Genomic DNA, 6,000 nt, shown 5'->3' on the forward strand with positions numbered 1-6,000 from the left:
CGCTTGCTGGGAACCCACTCCATCCTGCCAGGCTCTCCTGTGTGACGGAAAGAGAACTTTAAGCTGCTCCCAGGGCTTGTGCTGCTAGGTCCAAACCCAACAGAAAAGGAATCTAGTGCCAGCCAAAGAAAAAGTCCAGAATTTACATCTCCTGGGGCCCGTCTGGCCAGAGTTGGGATCTCTGTCATGAATTACTGTGGCCAAGGGGCTGAGGCATTAGTGAACCAATCAAGGCTCACCCCCAGGGGTGGAGCTGGGTCCACGGGGAAGTGGATAGTGGGGAGGAAAGCAAGAAATGTCCACTGTAGGAGGGGGCTGGGGGCCACATTCTAGGCGTACAAGCACCAGAGCACACCTGTAGCAGCACTCTGTGTCCATAGGCTAAGTCGCTTCAGTCGTGTCTGACTCTCTGTGACGCTATGGACTGGAGCCTGCCAGGCTCCTCTGTCCATGGGAATCTCCAGGCAAGAACACTGGAGTGGGCTGCCACGCCCTCCGCCAGGGCGCCTTCCCGACGGGGACTGAGCCTGCATCTCACCTCCTGCGTTGGCAGGTGGGTTCTTTACCACTATTGCCACCTGTGTCCGTATAACAGAGGTTTAATGAATGGTTGTTGAATGAATAAATGAAAGAAAGGAAGGACAGAGGGAGCAAGGAAGCAAAGAAGCGGGGGCAAGAGAGGGAAGAAAGGGCAGAGCCCAGGGTATGTGGCTGACGCAGCTGGATTAAGAGGAGAGAGTCCCTGGGACTTCCTGGTGGTCCAGTGGCTAAGACTCTGTGCTCCCAAGGCAGGGGGCCCAGGTTCCATCCCTCATCAGGGAGCGAGACCCCGTGTGCCGCAACTAAGAGTTCAAATGCCGCAATGAAAGGATTCTGCATAGCATCACTAAAGACCTGACAGCCAAATACATAAATATTAAAAAAAAGAATTAGTGGGGGTTCCCAGTGGCAAGGAGAGAGTTCCTCCTAAGCAGCAGCTGAAGTCTGCTCTTCCCTGAGGGGAAGCCAAGCCAAAGGCGGAGAATGAAGCAGGAAGGTGGCAGCCGTGGAAGGCAACTGCTCAGACCACCGAGCTGTGGTGCAGGGCCCAGGCGGAGTGGGCAGAAGCGACCTGCAGATGAGGTGCGCTGACCGGGGCTGCTCTCGGGAGAGCCGTGGCCCGACATTCCTCTGACTTCCTTCCTGGCAAACTTGGCAGACGGGAGGTGGACTCTTGAATCAGAGAGGGGTGGGGCAGGTGTGAGAGACACCCCGCCAGGCTGCTGTGTGGGGAGACCAGGTGGGGGATGGGCTCTATTCCCTCTTAGCCTGTGACCTCAGCGACCCCCGCCCGGACCCCCATCCCTCCGGGCAGGCCTGTAACAGGCGAGGACCCATGGCACCTGAGGAGGCCTCGGGGACCCCGGGTGGACCTCAGAGAGCCTCCCGCTCCGGCCGCTCTCCTGGCCAGGACACGGCCTGTTCCCAGAACACCGCCTGCCCCAGAGGCCATTCACCCTGGGCGGTCAGGCTCAAGGGCAGGGGCCCAGCCCAGGAGCCAGGGGTGAGGACTGAAAGGTGCCAGCTGGAAGGCCCCGCGTGCCCACTAGGGCTGCCGGAGGGGGACGCCAAGGGTGCTCAGGGACACGGGCCTGCAGGTGAGTGAACTGACTGAGGGGAGCCGGACGCCAAATGGGGAGCACTCAGGCGGTGGCACTGCACGCTGGCCTCGGGGGTACCCCCAGGGTGAACTAGGCGGGTCTGGGAGGACGGAGATCCCTGCTAACGACTTAGGGTGGACGAGTGTGAGCTCAGAAATGGCACCGCTGTGACTGGGGGACCCAGAGGTCTTCCACTTCCAGCTCTGGTTTGGGGGAGCAACTGGCCGGACGCCGAGCCACGTGTGCGCCTGAGAAAGGAGGCAGGGAGCCCCGAAGCCTGGCGAGGACCCGCTCCCCTGTGCTATTCTGTGCGTCCTTTTCTCACAAAGGTGGCTCCTTGCCTGCTGAACTTGATGACACAGGGACAGAGACAGGAGAGCTGGCCTGCTGCCACATGTGCAGGGCCCTGGGGTCAGAGAGTATTGAGGATTTCAGGAGGGTGACAGCAAAGCATTAAGCCTGGCACAGGGTCCTTCTGGGCACAGCCAGAGGGAACAAGAGGAGAAAAGTCCATGGTGGGGGAGCAAGGACAAGACAGCAGGCAACTCAGGGGCACACGTGATACAGAGCAAAGCCCTGAGGCCACACGCCAAGGGGCCTAAGGAGCCCTGGAGTCTGCCTCTCTGCACATCCTGTGTCTCAGTTCAGCCTCTGAATCACGCCCCTCCCACACCAGAGAGCTATCATGAGTCCCATCTCTCCGAGGGCAAGCCAGGCTTGGAGGTGCAGAGACTTGCGGAAGGGGCTAAGAGCTGTCTTGGGCCTGTATTCCCCTCCCCAGAGCTGTGGGGTCCAAGCCCTGACTCCCGCGCTCTAGATTCAAACATCAGCTCTGGCCTTTCCATAGCTCTTATGGCAAGTTACTCGGGCTCTCTGGGCCTCAGTTTCTTCATCTGAAAAACGGATCTTATATGAGTAACTCCTACTCTCCACAGGGTGATTTCTCATAATACACAGAATGCTTAGCACAGCACAGGCAGATTCGTTGCCATCTGAGCCACCAGGGAAGCTTTATTATACAGTAAAGGACATGAGAGGACACAGATGGACAGCAACGGAGAGACACACACAGGGTGAGGTCAGGGAGGGTCGTGAGCACTGTCAACCTTGGGGTGGTCATAACCTAGACGCTCTCCAGACCCTGCACTTTGGGGATTTTTCTGGAGGCTCCCTCACGCAGCCATGATGGGTCATTAACTCCATTCCCAGCCCCTCTTCCCTTCCCGGGGGATGGAAAAGGGCATGGGCATGCAAAAGGCCCCTGTATGTGTCCTCCATTCGACCCATTGTGGTTCTTATCTGCTGAACTTCCTGCCCGGGTGCTGGCTCCCACCACACCCCCTAGCTTCTAAGTAGGTCCCGCTGCCATCCAGTAAACGGATCTCCACCTGCAGGAAGCCAGGCCACTGCCCACCACCCAGGTAGGACACACACACACACACACACTTTCTCCTGTGCCGGGCAGTTGCACCCCGTGGCTTTGGAGGAGCCGAAGCTGGGCCGTGAAGGTCTCCCTCTAGTGGCCCCAGAAACAACAGCTGCTCGCTTGTGCCTGAGCCGAACCCTCAGCAGAGGCAGCAGGAACCGGGTTTGACCCTGTCGCTGCAGCGGGAGGGACCCCAGCTCCCTCCCAGTGCCCACTCCAGTCTGGCCGGATGCCTGCCTTCTGTGCGTTTATTCATCTGCATGGCGGGAACCTACACTTTCCAGCAGCAGCCCAAGCCCAGGCTCAAATCTCAGAGTTGAAGGACAAGCCTGGAGTCCCAGGCTGGGTGGGAAGATGGGAGGTTGTGGGGGGAGGAGAGGGTAAAACAGGCTGCTAGCAGATACAGAGGGCCACCCCAGGATCACGCCAGATCTGGAGCATCAGAGGGAGGAGCATGGTGGTGGGGTGGGGGGCAACGGTGTCCCACAGCCCAACAGGAGAGAAGAAAGGAGGGAAAAGCCGGCATCCCCTGGAGGCCAGAAACAGGAATGTTGGGAACTCTCTGCAGCTGGGCTTTGCTGGAATGGAAAGGAGGCTGGGGGCGCAGGGGAGGAAGAGATCGGCTGGGAGGAGCAGAGCTGCTGCCACACCGAGTGGGCACAACATGGACAAGTGAATGAAAGCGAGTGACCGGTGGGCTTTGCCATCCTTGTATCACACGAGTGCCTGCACCCTTCCTGACAACAGATTCCAAGGCACCTTCTCCCAACCTGCTGACTCAGACTCAGCGGGAAAGAAGGCCATGTGATAACCAGCAGACCAGGGAACTCAGAGATCAAGTCTGGAAGTCATCTGGTTCCCCGAGGCACCGTTGAACTGCCTGGGCAGGCCCTAGGCCTGAGATGCTGAGGCCTCCAGGTTCCAGGGCAGAAGGTACAGCGGCACTGTGGGGACTCAGGAGGGAGCTAATCCAGGCTCTGGTGACCTCAGCCGCTCCCACGTTCTCTGGGCCTCTGGTCCCGCTCTGGAGAGGAGGCACTCTGTCTCCGGTCTGCTCCAAAGCTGCTGCTGGACACAGACTGGGGCCCAGGCCGGGGACCTGCAGCTCCTGCCTTCAGCACGTAGCAGTCACTTGTCCAGACAGCCCTCTTTGCCTCTCTGAGACTTGGCTTCTGCACAGCCACATGGGACCATAAAAGCCTACAGGCTCTTGTGAGCATTTTTTCCCCTCTTCTTTTAAGAAAACTGTGGTAAAATACACATCCCATAAAAGTTGCCATTTGAACCATATTTAAGTGTCTTAATTCAGTAGCATTACATGCCCTCACACTGTTGTGCAAACATCACCACGATTAATTTCCATAACTTTTGCAACTTCCCAAACGAAATCTCTATCCCCATTTAACACTAACTCTCCACTGCCCCCCTCTCTCAGCCCCGGTCCCCCCACCAGTCTACTTTCTGTCTCTGTGAATGTGACTGTTCTAGATGCCTCATAGCTCTTGTCCTTTTGTAAGAGGCAGATTTCACCGGGTACAATGCCCTTAAGGTTCATCCATGTTGCAGCCCGTGTCAGAATTTCTATCCTTTTCAAGGCCAAATAGCATCCCACTGTATGGATGGACCACGTGGTCCTCCAGGGTCATCTCTTATTTGATCCCATCCATAGGGCTGGTGCTTCTCAATGTTTCCATCTTACATCCCGGCTGGCAATAATAATAATGATGATGATGGGACTCCCCTGATGGTCCAGTGGCTAAGATTCTGAGCTCCCAATGCACAGGGACCAGGTTCAATCCCTGGTCAGGGAACTACATCCTTCATGCTGCAACCTGCTCTCCAGGTGGCCTAGGAAATAGTTGCTTCATCCCTTTGAAGTCCCCTGGGGAACCCTAACTGCTAGGCTGGGTCCTGACCCTGCCAGTCCCATCAGGGGAGACACAGAGAGACCACTTCTTCTGAGAAACAGATCCCGTGTGCTGCAACTAAGACCAAACACAGCCAAATAAATAAATACATAATTTTTTAAATGATGATGATGATATTTCTTGAGTTGACGCCTCAAAATATGTCTACCCAGAAGCTGTGAAAGTGACCTTATTTGGACAAAGGGTCTTTGAGGATGCAATTAAGTTAAGGATCTTGAATGAGGTCATCTGGATTAGGGCGCACCCTACATCCAGTGACACGTTCCCTGAGAGAGGGATGGGGTGGCGGAGCAGGACATTGAGCTCACCTCCTCTCACGAGTACACCCAAATCACAGCTGCTGAACCACTCTTGAGAAAAAAGACTGTAACCTACCAAAAAAGATATTCTACATCCAAAGACATAAAGAAGAAAGCACAATGACAAGTATCCTTAAAAGAGACAAAAAAGAAGAGACTTCTCAGGTGGTCCAGTGGCTGCGACTCTGTGCTCCCAATGCAGGGGGCCCAGATTCGATCCCTAGTCAAGGAACTAAGATCCTGCATGCCAAGAACATAGGGGGAAAAAAATAAAAAAGAAGGAGAAACCATAATGAAACTCACAATCCTTCTAAGAGACAGAAGAGGAGACAGAAGACGCAGAGGCAGAGAGACCTGAGACCGCAGAAGGGGCACAGAAGAGGGACGTGGCCACAAGCTAAGCAACCCCTGTGACACCAGAGGCTGGGAGAGATGAGGCAGGATGCTCACCTGGAGCCTTCGAAGGGAGCACAACCCTGCTGACACCTTGATTTCGGACTTCTGGCCTCCACAACCATGGAGAATCAATTTCCACTGATAAAAGCTGCGCAATTTGCGGTAGTTCGTTCCGACAGCCCCAGAAAACCAATACAGGGATTGTCCAGAGACAGCCCATCGCATGCCCTCAAGACCAACCTTTCTATTTAATAACCCAGTGTTTTTGTTCCCATTTCACAGGCCATTGAGGCTCTGAAATGTTAAGTAAC

The sequence above is a fragment of the Bos javanicus genome, chromosome 19 (assembly GCF_032452875.1).
Source record: "Bos javanicus breed banteng chromosome 19, ARS-OSU_banteng_1.0, whole genome shotgun sequence".
Lineage (NCBI taxonomy): Eukaryota > Metazoa > Chordata > Mammalia > Artiodactyla > Bovidae > Bos > Bos javanicus.